Genomic DNA, 14981 nt, shown 5'->3' with positions numbered 1-14981 from the left:
TGGTGAAGATGTTTCAGACAAAAGGCAAAGTGCGAAATCATGAAAGAAAACGTCTTTCAGTCTGTTTGAAACACTTCCCTTTTCTCACCTGCTCTTCATCATCAACAACAACATCCGTCACTGGATACAGGCCTGAATGAAACATTTTCATGAAATACGGTCTTCAGTTTTGGAGGCATCCATGTTGCTTTTCCAGGACCGCATCTAGTCGCAGGCTATCTGGGGTTAAGCCAGGGACCCACACCGCCAAAACTAAAAAATAAAATTAAAAAAAAATGTTTGTTTAAATAGTGTGATGCAAGACCTCTTCCAGTTGTAAAATAATTGGACCTATTTATTTTGTAATAGTGCTTCTCTGCTGTGTTTGTCAGTGGATATTCAGTTGATGAATTAATCCGTTTTGATCAAAATATATGTTGCTCATTGAGCCGTGGTTAAAATTGCTGTTTTGAAGATCGCGCCGCAGCACGTTGTGTGAAGCAGTCGCCCTCCGTTTCTGGAGGTGGCGCCGCTGTGGCAGTCGCAGCTTTGGTGTCTCCCTCTGGTGGGAAAGGTTGCCTGTTCACGTGCATTTAAGGGGCGCTATGAGCTCGCCAGCGCTATGAGATCGCCAGTCGGGTCAGTATGGGTGAGTCTCCAGTCAGTCTGGGGTCAGTGTCTCGCCCCCAGCTTGCTAGTCTGTCTCTCGTCCGAATTTGTGGCGCAGTGAGAGAACTCAACGAGTGGTCGCTCGGTCGGGGGCTTAGTTCCTGCATCTGAGTCTGCGCGTTAGGCCGCCAGTCTGCTCGAGTTTGCTCAGGCAATGCTCATTGGCGATTGGATCGATCGGGTGGTCGGTCGCGCACTGAGACACAAGATGACTTGTCCGCCTTGAGCGTCGGCGCATGTGAGGTCGCCACGTGAGTCCAGTCGGCCGCGGCGTAAAGCGAGGGGTAGTGGCTTCAACCCACGACGTCGGTCTAGCCGGTGGGAGCTGCGACGCCGTGAGACGGGAGATCGGCGCGCCTTCCCGATATTTAGAGGGTGCTTTCTGCTTATAATTTTAAATCTGTTTCTTAAAAAAAAAGGGTTTTAGGAATAAAATTCCCATTTGTTAAAAGCAATTTCATTTTGATTTCATCAGTTACTCTCTGGCAACTACTTCCACGCTCACATAGTGTGATAAAATGTGTTAATGTTCTTAATGAATAACTAGTAAATAAAGTAAATTCTTAAGAAAAAGTTTTGAACGTAGAATGACGGTTCGCTCATATTTGAAAAATAAAAGGTCAATAGCAAAAAAACATATTCATGTTTTCATGTGAATCTAAAATTTTCAGAGTAAACTTTTTAATTTTGGAACGAACTTAGAAGGATGGTGATTGTGGAGAGAAGTATAACAAATCAGTAACAAAACACTTATACAGTATCCTACTGACAATGAAAAACAAGAAATATCGCACTTACGTTTTCCGTATAACCTATGAAGATGGCTTTGACATGTCAGAACCAATATCTTCTACTTTCTCGGAAATTTTCCGGGACATATACATCCCACTACTTTCATATTATGTACAAACCAGCAGAATTGCTGAGGTGTGTAGTACTGTTTCAAAGCAATGTCTGTGGTGTGTAAAAACAGTCACTTTAGACATCGGTGGACTGGAGAAGATGGTGATCTGATTTTCGTGGAAAAGGGGCGCACTGTGCCCTTGCCATTGATAACCATACGTCGACGCATTTGATCGCTCACAGCCTTTTGTATAACCATCCCGTGGAAAGTAGTATTTTTCTCCAAGTCTGGAAAGCACATTACTACATGCTGGCATTGCACAGATATGAGATTAAATACGCTGGTGTCCAAAATTAAAGCAACAGACAGCTATTTCCCCTGTTGTGTCTAATTCACGTTATAATCATACACACTGTCAACAGATGTCATTACAATCGCGTTCTGCACGGAAGATAGCATTCCGATCAAAGGACAACGACGCCAGCAATGACGTCAGGGCCGCTATCAAGCGGGGTAGTGTTTGCAGGGTAGTGGCGTATCCACAGTCGCTGTGTACACATTCACAGGCTGTGAAGTACCACACAAAGAAGACGCCTACCATACTCTCTGCCGTGGAGGGTCATAAGAAAAGAGGGAGCAGGACAGTCGGATACTGATGTGGCCCGCTGGAGTAATGCGAATCGTTCTGTTGTTCCTCGGATGTGCCGAGAATTTATAGAGACCGAAACAGTATCCCTAAGACCAGGACATGGCCGACCATGTACACTCCTGGAAATTGAAATAAGAACACCGTGAATTCATTGTCCCAGGAAGGGGAAACTTTATTGACACATTCCTGGGGTCAGATACATCACATGATCACACCGACAGAACCACAGGCACATAGACACAGGCAACAGAACATGCACAATGTCGACACTAGTACAGTGTATATCCACCTTTCGCAGCAATGCAGGCTGCTATTCTCCCATGGAGACGATCGTAGAGATGCTGGATGTAGTCCTGTGGAACGGCTTGCCATGCCATTTCCACCTGGCGCCTCAGTTGGACCAGCGTTCGTGCCGGACGTGCAGACCGCGTGAGACGACGCTTCATCCAGTCCCAAACATGCTCAATGGGGGACAGATCCGGAGATCTTGCTGGCCAGGGTAGTTGACTTACACCTTCTAGAGCACGTTGGGTGGCACGGGATACATGCGGACGTGCATTGTCCTGTTGGAACAGCAAGTTCCCTTGCCGGTCTAGGAATGGTAGAACGATGGGTTCGATGACGGTTTGGATGTACCGTGCACTATTCAGTGTCCCCTCGACGATCACCAGTGGTGTACGGCCAGTGTAGGAGATCGCTCCCCACACCATGATGCCGGGTGTTAGCCCTGTGTGCCTCGGTCGTATGCAGTCCTGATTGTGGCGCTCACCTGCACGGCGCCAAACACGCATACGACCATCATTGGCACCAAGGCAGAAGCGACTCTCATCGCTGAAGACGACACGTCTCCATTCGTCCCTCCATTCACGCCTGTCGCGACGCCACTGGAGGCGGGCTGCACGATGTTGGGGCGTGAGCGGAAGACGGCCTAACGGTGTGCGGGACCGTAGCCCAGCTTCATGGAGACGGTTGCGAATGGTCCTCGCCGATACCCCAGGGGCAACAGTGTCCCTAATTTGCTGGGAAGTGGCGGTGCGGTCCCCTACGCACTGCGTAGGATCCTACGGTCTTGGCGTGCATCCGTGCGTCGCTGCGGTCCGGTCCCAGGTCGACGGGCACGTGCACCTTCCGCCGACCACTGGCGACAACATCGATGTACTGTGGAGACCTCACGCCCCACGTGTTGAGCAATTCGGCGGTACGTCCACCCGGCCTCCCTCATGCCCACTATACGCCCTCGCTCAAAGTCCGTCAACTGCACATACGGTTCACGTCCACGTTGTCGCGGCATGCTACCAGTGTTAAAGACTGCGATGGAGCTCCGTATGCCACGGCAAACTGGCTGACACTGACGGCGGCGGTGCACAAATGCTGCGCAGCTAGCGCCATTCGACGGCCAACACCGCGGTTCCTGGTGTGTCCGCTGTGCCGTGCGTGTGATCATTGCTTGTACAGCCCTCTCGCAGTGTCAGGAGCAAGTATGGTGGGTCTGACACATCGGTGTCAATGTGTTCTTTTTTCCATTTCCAGCAGTGTATGATATCAGAAAGAGAGGACCATTATTTGGCTGCAAGGGCACGACGGTACCGCCTTAGTACTGCACGACAACTGGCATCTCTCCTCGCAGCATCCACTGGACGTGTTGTGTCGAGACAAATGGTGACAGAAGCCTTCAGCAGAGTAAGTAGCCTTTATTGTCGGAAATCTGCTGTATGTGTACCTCTAACGCGTCTTCACAGAAGGGAACGTCTAGAGTAGAGTTGACCCTTGCCACCTCTACTGTCGAACGCAGTGGACCAACTTTTCACAGATGAGTCCTGATTTGATCTGGAGAGTGATTCTCCAATTATTCGCATCTGGAAGGAAGTGGAACACGATTTCGGCACCCAAGCACTGCGGAAAGAGCTCGATATCGAGGAGGATCCCTAATTGTGTGGACAGGGATTATGTTGACCACTCGAACACCTCATCATGAAGCTGTACAGGTGAATCGGCAAGGTTTAACTGCTGTCAGGCATCGCGCCGAGATCTTGGGACCTGATGTGAGGTTGTTGCGAGGTGGTGTGGACCTAGATGTCGTACTGATTAACGGTAATGCTCGACCTCATATAGAACGGGTGGTTGATGTTTTCTTGGGAAACGGAAAATGTTGCACGCATGGCGTGGGCTGCTCGCTCTCCCGATATGAAACCCTTAGAGCATGTCTGGAATGCACTAGGGAGACAGCATCCACCAACCACTCCAAGACTTGCTAGCAGCTCTGGAGGAAGAATGGGCTTATTGCTTCAACATGAGATTCATGATATCGTTCACAGCATGCCCCGTCGTTTGTCAGGCCTGTATTGCTGCCAGAGGTGGTCACACCCCATACTGAGCGGATTAACCAGTTGTCGGAATGTGTGTGCAAATCCGTTAAGTTCGGAAAAACGAGGAACATTGCTGTCTACCATTATGCATATAGCAGTTCTTTATGTTCTGTATTCTTTACATTGTTTCTACTTTACTATCACCTGTTTATACTATTCCGTGGCAAAATAAACGGAATTTCCGTTTATTGTTTTAATTCTGGACACCATAGTAGGTTTAAAATTTACTTTTTGTTACATTCCTTTTGTTAAGTGACATTCTGCTAGCAAACATATTTGCTTCTAGGTATAATCCGTTATTTTTAACACTGAAATACAATTTTTTTCCGTGGACTTAAATTTTTGGCTGCCTCGACTGGTGAACGGTCAGCGTGTATGGCTGCTATGCAAAGGACCCAGGTTCGATTCCCGATACTAACAAGGATATTTATTTGGTGAGAGGACTGGTACGGGATGCAGTCAGCCTCGTGAAGCCGATCGAGGAGCTACTCCATTGAGTAGTAGCAGTTCCAAACTGGGAAGCCTGTAAAACGACCTTTAGGGTATCCACATGACACGGCAAAAAAAACAAAAAAAAAAAAAAGTGTGGCATTGATAACTGGAAGCCTCCATCTGGGGAAGTTCAGCCGCCGAGTTGCAAGTCGTATTTCAGGTGACGCCACATTCGGCGACTTGTGTGTCGTAATAGTGAGGACAACACAACACCCGGTCCACGAGAGGAGAAAATCTCCAATCCAGCCGGCGATCGGACCCATGCCTGCTGGGTGGTAGGAAAACACGTTACCACTCAGCTGTGCAGGCGGTCTCAAGAATGCAGAGGATGACACGCCGACCAATCGACAACCCGTTGGGGTTCACGACCTACACGAGGATCTCGTTTTTACATGACTTTTAACTTTTTGTTGTTTTAGGGTTCCGTACCTCAATCGGTAAAAACAAAACCCCTATAGGACCAATTCGTTGTCCGTCTGTCTGCCTGTCACTCCGTCCGATTGTGCAAAACTCCTTTTCTCAGCAACATGTAGACGTATCAATTGAAATTTGTGTCACGTACTTAAGTCTGTAGTCATCTAGTGGTGTAAAAAATGTAAGTTTCTAAATGGATGTAATCAAAAGATGTCACGTTTATTGACACTTGCAACTCACTCGTCAAAGCCGCCTACAGCATACTTCCCATTATTCAGAATAATGAGATTTGCCAAAAAGAAAGGTTTCGCAGTGCAACCAATGGAAAAAATCCTAAAATTGACAGTATGTAATTATATCACACGAAAATTTTTTTTGTCATTTGTTATCAGACGCTCTGTCTGTTAAAACCCGTTTTTCTCAGGAATGGGTTGACATATCAAGTTGAAATTTATAACGTATATTGAGGTCTATAGTCTTTTGGTGGTGTAAAAACGTTAAGCCTCTAAGTCAATGCTGTCAAAAGATACAGCTATTTATGTCACATATTTCGATACTCGCATTCATTAAAACCTTTAGGGAACTTCCCCTTGACTCAGCAACATGAAATTTGGCAAGAAGAAAGGTTTTGCAGTAAAAGTAAAAGAATAAAATCGGAAAATTCTTAATCTGTAATTATTTCATACAAAAATATTTTTATTTTTTCATTTGTAATCCCATTACGAACTAGAAGTTAAAACAGTCTCGAAAGACTTGCAATCCCTTGGCCCGATATCTTTCGAGTATCAGTGTTGGTAAGACGCAAAAAATTGTCGAGGTTCTCGAGTCCTGGAATGGACAAATTGTCTACGTGCATAACTTAGCGCCCGCTGCGTCGCTCATGTGGACTGTATAGCTTGAGGAGACGTTTTTGTTTTTATTTAATCAAATTTTTATGTTGTTTACAAATTGCAACACCTTCTAAGCTTTTCACTCTAATTACATTTTCCGAATGTACTTCTGACCAAAAAGCGATTCCGGTAGCTGGAATGCAAAGTTTTTGTTAATCATGCCTTTTGCGTTCCTGTGGATATATTTCCATAGCAGCTTTAGTCCCCTAACAAATATTTCTTTGTATCTAACAGAGAAATGAAATACCAGTTTTCATAAATTAAGATTTAAATTATTTTATTTTATTTTATTTATTTATTTATTTTTTTTTTTTTTTGAAGCAACGAAATATTTTCTTAAAAATTTTCATCCCATATTGCCTCCCTTAGGAGTTGAATTTCGAGAATCCCTCAAACACGTATTTTTTTTATTTTTAACCGAGAAGTCAATTATCCTTTAATAATTCTACAGTAATCGTTTGTTTTCAAAAAATCTTTCACCCACTATTTTGCCCCCTTAGTGGCTGAATTTCCAAAAATGATGAAACACTTACTTTTTATTTTCTGACTGATAAATCAAACACGACTTTTCGTAGTTCTAGTTTCAAAATTCCCTTAATAGCTACATACTTTCAAAAAACCAATTCCCTATTTCACCTCCTTAGGAGTGGAATCTCGGGCAATCCCTTCTTAAACCATGCCCACAGAATAAGATTCACCTCTCCAAGTTTCTATCACCGGTTTGGGCTGGGAGATGATGAGTCACTGAGTCTGATCCTATTTCACCCCCTTTGTTTCTAAAAAACACTGAAACACGTATCTTTTATTTGTAAGCGAGAAATCGAATACCAATTTTCGTAGATGCATCTTTAAAAATACTTTAGTAATTCTTCAATAATATTTTCAAAAGAACCTTTCGCACACTATTTTATTCCCATAGGGTTAAAATTCCAAAAGTGGTGAAAGACGTATTTCCTTATTCCTACCCGAGAAACCAAATACGAATTTTCGTAGGTCATGCTTCAAAATTACCTTAATAACGACACTAAAAAAAAAAAAAAAAAAAAAAAACACCTCTTCATTCCCTGTTTGACCCCTCAGAGTTGGAATTAAAAAAAAATCCCTTCTGAAACGACGCCTACCGCATTAGATCCACACCTCCTCCAAGTTTCAAGTTTGTATCTTTGGCGGTTTGGCGGTTTGGAATGGGCGATGATGAATGAGTTAGTCAGTCAGGACATCGCCTTTAATATATAAAGTCTGTACGGAACCTTTAGTGTGCATGTCGTACTCGCACCCGGCCATTTTCTTCAAATAAACATAATCGTACGTAGCGAAGTTGACCCGACAGCCGCGCGCGTTAGCACTCCCCCTCCGGGATTCGGGGAGACGCGCCGGCCTCGGATCGAATCGGCCCGACGGATTAAGGACGAGGGAAGCTGTGCCACCCAGCCTGTTGGGCGGTTTCACACATCCGAGGAGGCGAATACTGGGCTGGTACTCACTCCCCGAATCAGTTTACGATTCGCAAACAGGAAACGTCCTCTCACTTCCACCTGTTTTCACACTAGAAGCAGGTAGATAGGGCACACAAGTTCCGGCCCTTGAAAGTGGGAGCGGGGGTTGGCGGGGAGTGATGACAGGACTGGCACGTCCGGCAATGATCTAGAATTACTAACATTGCCAAATACAAACATTGATGTGTGACCTTATGAAGATGCGAGATAAACGTCAGGAAAAAGAAGAAGGAGAACTTCGTAATATATCGTTCTTAATATCTTAATAACAGTTCACTGCATATTTCAATATCATCAATTCACTGAATAATAAACAACGCAGCAAAATTTTATCCAATTAAATAATAAATCTCAACCACATCAGTTGTTATGTAATGCTGCATTGAACATTAATTTTTTTTTCTAACTCTGGGAATAAACTAAACTTAATGTGATGATCGTAACGAACAAACAACATGAGCTTTCTGTAGGTTACTTGTTTACGTTTCTGCATGCTTCCGCTAGGTGGCAGCATCATCTCGAAGAATACTATCTATTGTACCGTTAGCATGGCTTCAAAAAATAAAGGTAATTTCTGCTTGTTTTGATTACTTTTAACTATTATGTATTTAGAATAAGCTGTAATGTGCTACTATACCCTATATTACCGTATAAGTGATTGTTTATTTCATCAGGATGTAACCTCTCTATAAAAACCCTTTCATATAGTTTTCAAGTCTTGAGCACCCCACATTTTCGGTACATTTAGTAAATCATGTAGTCACAAAGAGTGAGAAGCTGGGTGTGCGTTTGTCAGCTACAATTCAAGCATTTACGCATTCATATCTGCTTAGCAACTACTTACTCGTAGATTTTACACACGTGTATATGTAGGTTACTAAGGATCTGTGCTTTCCTTCAGCTTCCATACCTTATGTATAACGTTTTGATATTGCGTTGCTATGCGCCTTTCCTATTATTTCTCTCTTTGACTGAATGACTGTGTATTGTGCTTCTACATACAGTATTTGTCTTTGGTCTTATTTCCGTCTGCTGGCAGAGCAGTTTAGCCAGCTTTGCGGTACGCTTAGTGTCAGGCAGAGAGGTTCGCTTTCCTCTAGTCAGACGCGATTGTGGTAGGTTGGTAATGTGCAGGTAGCAGTCTCTCTGTTTCTGCTACCTTAGAGACCCCGACTGGAGTGGGAGCTGAAAGGGTTACTGTTCTGTTGGGGTTCGGAGAATGAATGTCAAATGATTTTATTGTCATGCTGCATAAGTCATTTAGGACAGGAAGCATTAACACTTACATTGCCGTTCGGTTTTTGTAGCGAGTTTGCTTTGTTGAGTCACATACCAGAATGTGGAAGCATGGAGGACAAACAATGCTTACTCTCGTCTAGTATTCTCCTTTTCTACTGAATGTGCGTTTCTTCTGGTGTAATTTCTGCCTTTTCGCACTTTTCATTTTTATTCTGTAATTTTCTACTTACTTCATGTGGGTATCTCTGTCTTGTGAGGTCCACGTGTTCGCTTGTAAACTGCATAGCCTTCAACTATCAGGTTCTGTTCTCTTCTACTTACCTTCCGCTATTGCGCTTTTGTATGAATGAATCTTGAAACAGTTTTATAATTTTGTACAGCGTTCCATTGTGGTCCGTTGGGTTGAAACCTGCGATACTGTCCGTTTGAATCACTATTCTAATCTAAATTTTATCTGAAACTGTGTCTTCTTATCCAGTTTTAATCTGTGAATTTTGTGTGGTTCACTATTGTTGCGTCTGGCGTTTGGAGCATGTCCTCTTTGCGTACTGTGTGTACTTATGGAGTAGGTTCCCATTCTTCTTGTTCTTTTCCCCTACCTGCATTGTCCTAGTGTGAATGTCGCGCGTGTGTGTGTGTGTGAGTGTGTGTGTGTTCCTTTTCATTCCGCTATCCTCATTTTGCCAACTATTTACTGGCAGTGAGCTGTAAGGCTAGATTTTTCGTGTTAATTTTGTTACACAAGCATCGTGAAGCAGGCACCAGCAGCTGAGTGTAGGTGCCTATTGACGTTCTTGCATTTCGCAAACTTACCTCATAAATAAGGGGTTCAGTTCATATTGAGCTGGATTTCAGTTGTAGTATGAGAAATATCTCCACATTTGCTGCGTAATATGTGTAGAGCTTAAAGCTGTTTCCATGCGCAGATTAAATCAGCCGTTTTATTCTTTTTATTAAGTTAGCCACAAGCTGATTAATGTGAGTAACCGGTTGCCCACACATTGCAATCTCACACACACCCAAATGGGCACTGTGTCCCATTATGAGAGACAGGTGATTTATTGATGCCTAATAAACAAGTAATATTATGAGATTTATCTTAACACTGGTTCAAGTTAATTTTTTTCGATATCTTACTTAATTTAAAATGATCACATTTTTATTCTATGCAGTAAAGGTTTCCAAATTCAACCCCAGTTAACCTTCTTCCATGTTTCCCTTGATATCCGTCACTTACTCATTGAAAAACCTTTCCACATTACATAGATACTCTTGAACAACAATACAGCAATGCCCTTTTTTTTCTATGCAGCACTTGGTCTACATTCGCCATCAATCTTTACTTTCACATTCACAAGACAGGATGCAAGTGGAAGAAGACACTGAAGAAGAAGAGGATGAACGTGATAACAAAGATGATTCAGTTAATGAAGGACAATGACCAGTAAAGCTTGAGTCATCGCAAAGAAGTTCACGCCATGTATCTGCTTGAGATGACGAATAAAACCAAGAAAATTCGTTTCACGTGTATGTTGCCTGGATGTACGGGCTTCATTTTTGTGGAGTATACTAAATGCAACATATTCTTTGTTTCACAGAAAATTGGAGATTTTTTAATTCGTAAAAAATAGCAGAATCATGAAAATTTTTCTGTATTTTCACTTTTCATAGTTAAATATTCGGGATGGGCCAAAAGTCACAACACATCGCAGTTGATTGAAAACGTTAAGGTAATGCTGTTTTTTGTGACAATTATAGACAGAACATGAGAATGCACTGCTATATTTTTTCAGGCAGTTATTGATACAAACACCAGCGTGCACTGCCATTAGATCAAACATCTCTGACATAGTTCGTTGTTGATTCTAATCTGTTGTGAATGTTTTCTCACGAATAAAGAGTTTTTGGTTTAAAAACGTGGTAGAAAGGAGGTTATAATTTAACAGTAAATGAGTAGAATAATAATTTCGATACTGTTGCACCTTCAAGGAAGTCTGTTTACAAGTTATGGTGGCGTGTTGAGAAAAGAGGATCTGCAGCGGATTGTTATAGGTCTGTTAGGTCATCAGTAAGTGATGAAACTAAGCTTAAAGTTTTACAGAGCCCTAAAAGTCTGCTCGTTGGCTATGTCTCCAACAGGATATTTATATAACTTCTGTGTGGAGAATTTTACATCAGGTCAAATTCAGTTGTTTGTTTCGTATTCAACTGTGTTACGATGGGTAGTGACTTTTGGCCCACCCTGTATTTTGTAGTGCTTACATAAATACTTGTACCATTTGAGTTGTATAACGATAAATTTACATTTTACTGTTTTAAAAATGGCTGTTTCTCAGCAACTGTATATAATTTTTAAACATAGGAGTTATACAGTCAACCGGTTGCAAATAACAGTTTGGCAAAACTGACCTAGGTTTCGACACCTACTAAGACCTAAGTGTCGAAACCTAGGTCAGTTGTGCGAAATTGTTATTTGCAACCGTTTGGCTGTATAACTCCTGTTGAAAGTTCTCTAAATAATTAAAAAATATTATGAGTGAAGTACTCTGTTTCTGATTGTAAGCTTGAGCTATGATAATAAATCAACTGTCGTACCGTGAAAACAAAGCTGCACTATAATAGTAGTTAATTGTCATAATGAAAAGGGAAGTCTTTCTACTGCAAACATTAGCAGTCTGATTGCAAGAATTTTGAACAGTATAAATTGCCTGAATAGTTAACATGGACATGAAACCTAGAGTAATTGGCTTTGCAAAATTTGATCGCAGAAACTGTCTCCGAATAACATAAGTTGGCCCTGATAGGATAAATAAAATAATCATAATCTTTTCTCCTTACCTCTACTCTGCGCAAATCAGGATAAGGCGTTGCAGTACTGCTCTGTTTTGCGCGCCGCTATGCTAGAGCTGCAAATAGCTGTATCTACACAGAGACACTCGAGAAGTGCAATGAGTTATCTGTTAATTGCAAATCGATCATACTTGGTTGGATCAGCCATTAAAAAGAATTGTAAGAGAAAGATTGGTAAGAAAATGAAATATGCGCATAAATGACAACACAATGTTTTTTTGTGTCATGAGGAAAAGTGCTCAAATCAGATTTTCAATTTAATGAACTTCTCAACATCCAAACAGTACACTTTTCTATCTCTCAAATCTAACAACTTTCAGTACAATAACCAAGTTAGTTCGATGGCGCAGCAATAGCGAAGAAAAACATAATTATTGTATTTACCTGACATTCCATTAGATTTCTTACTTCACAAATCAGTTTCGTAATCATGTTGATTGAACAAAATAATAAACTGAGTAAATTTGAATCATAATATTGCTATAGCTTCGTGACTGACACTGGTTAACATTATCAACCAAACTCTAACCCTCCTGAACTTTTACTCCGTCTCTCTATAGCCCAGCTAAAAACATAGTCTGCTCCCTCTGCGCCCTCGCTGAGCTCAGAGATGTTAGCTTAACTTCTGCGATACAGCTTACAACATCGATGCTCGCTCACTATCGATTCAGATACCAAAACGTCATGTACCAAAATTATACATCACACTCATCACTATGTTTGAAAATTGTATACGGTTGCTGAGAAACAGCTATGTTTAAAACTGTAAGATTTCTACTGGCCCAGGTATCCAAGGCTGTGGCAACGCTCAAAGACGTAAGAAAAAATTGTTAAACACAGGGTTTCTCAAAATTTCATTGTTATGAAACCATTAGTAGGTGTCGAAACTTAGGTCAGTTCTACCAAACAGTTATTTGCAGCTGGTTGACTGTATAATTCGTATGTCTGGAAATTTACGTTTAGTAGTTTAGTCTTATTTTTCCCTTACCAACTCATTGCCCAGCAATATAAACTTCTCATTCATGAAATCTAAACCCAGGAGTGAGTAGATTAAATGCTGTATTGTAGGCTCTTTATTCGAAAAGTGACCTTGAGTTCTGTTTTTACGGGGCGGTTATTGCAAAATGTCTCCTGGTGTCGCCTGCACCATAAGTTATGTCTAGGGCTCTGTTAAACACAGAGCACTGTTCACTCATGCATGTTCCTGACTCTATCTACACCACCCTCCTTTAGGTCGTCGCGTCTGTATTTCCTTATGACTCCACGCTCCAATACATCATCCCTTTTCCTTGTTACACGTCCCACTCATCTTCAGTTCATTTTCATTACTGTCGTAATAAAATCTTGCACTTCTCATACCTACAAGGAAGAAATTCTATTTAAGGTGCATCTGTGAGGCAGCTAACGTTGGCGTGGGCGTGGACGGGAGATCCCGACGTCACGAGAGACAACGCTATCGCCACACGGGGCGATCTGTCGGCTTTATTTGGCTCGCAAACCACACAGTTTCTTCACGAATATGCAAGCACGTAAAACAGCTGCGGTAATTCTGTTAACGAATGTCGAAGAACAGCGGAGAAAATCGCGAAGAAGATTCTGGACTCGTCGATGGCTTGAATAGCGTATTGCTAGAAGAGGAAAACTGCATAGTGCTATACGGTGATCTGAGATATACAGGGTGTAAATTTTAAGTTGACAAACCAGAATAACTCGAAAAATAAGCTCCACACGAAAAAATGTGTAGACTCCAAAGTTGATTATTTTCGAGGGGGACATCTGCTGGTGCTAAAATTAGTCTGCCACCTCCTGGTGGTGGGGCGGGAGACAACTTTAAAATTTCAAATGGGAACCCCCATTTTTTATTGCAGAATCAGATTCTACATAAAAAACTACGTACGTTTTGTCTTTAACATTTGTTTTGATTCTTGGTAGTTCGCGCTGTAATTCAAGAAAATCCATGTTCTCATTTTTGCGTGGAAAATGGTTGCGGATAAATAAAAAATACTTATTTACTTCGTAAATTTTGATTCGCTAAAACTAAAACTCTTGAGAGAGAGGAATTAGAATTTTACAAATGTTGATCAAAATATTAATTATTTCTGCAGATTCGGATAAGTTTTGTTTGTTTCGTGGTCATGAGGCCACACAACTTTTAACTATCAAACAAATCATCTGACTAGCTAACTAACTAACGAAACATCCTACTTACTAATGAGTGAACTCATTTTTTATTTATCATAACCATTTTCCACGCAAAAATGAGAACAAATTTTCTTGAATTACAGCGCCAACTACCAAGAATCAAAACAAATGTTTAAGACAAAATGTACGTAGTTTCTTATGTGGAATATGATTCTGCAATAAAAATGGGGGTTCCCATTTGAAATTTTAGAGTTGTCTTCCTCCCCACCCGCAAGGGGCTGGGGTGGTGGGCTAATTTTAACACCAGCAGATGTCACCCTTGAAAATAATCAACCTTGGATTCTACACATTTTTTCGTGTGAAGCTTATTTTTCGAATTATTCTGGTTTGTCAACTTAAAATTTACACCCTGTAGACTAGTACAGTTATTTGTTAACTCAATTGCATTTTCATCTCAATTTTCGGTTTTAAATGGAATATGGTTAACATTAGAGTCTAAGGCCAGTTAACGCGTGCACCATATCCATATTTTCGATGTTGCGTTTACTACCAACACTCTGAAATAACGTACTGCACAGATTTCAAGATCGAGATTGGTTCCGTAATTTCATTCAAATGTAAGAGGAGATTTTTTTCGATGCTGCTCACCAGCATTGAAAAGTATATTTATCGGCAAAATACAAACATGAGCCAGTCCATTAACCCATGGATAGATACATTTATTTTACAGAAAGGTTCACAGAAAACTTCCACTTTGTAACTTGTGTCAGTTTCAAACTCTCGCAGTCACGATAAAATTTCTGCCCATTGGGAAAACTTTCCAGTCGTTGGCCTTTGCAACAAGAATTGCAGCAAATACGTTATTTATAATAAGTAATATCGACTTTTGAGATAATAATTCTGTTAAACGAATAAGAAAGACCCAGAATCTCTTGAAAAAGAACAGGTGAA

This window comes from Schistocerca nitens, chromosome 4, assembly GCF_023898315.1.
Source record: "Schistocerca nitens isolate TAMUIC-IGC-003100 chromosome 4, iqSchNite1.1, whole genome shotgun sequence".
In the NCBI taxonomy this organism is placed as follows: Eukaryota; Metazoa; Arthropoda; class Insecta; order Orthoptera; family Acrididae; genus Schistocerca; species Schistocerca nitens.
The sequence above is the reverse complement of the archived record's forward strand: the minus strand, read 5'-3'. Positions refer to the sequence as shown.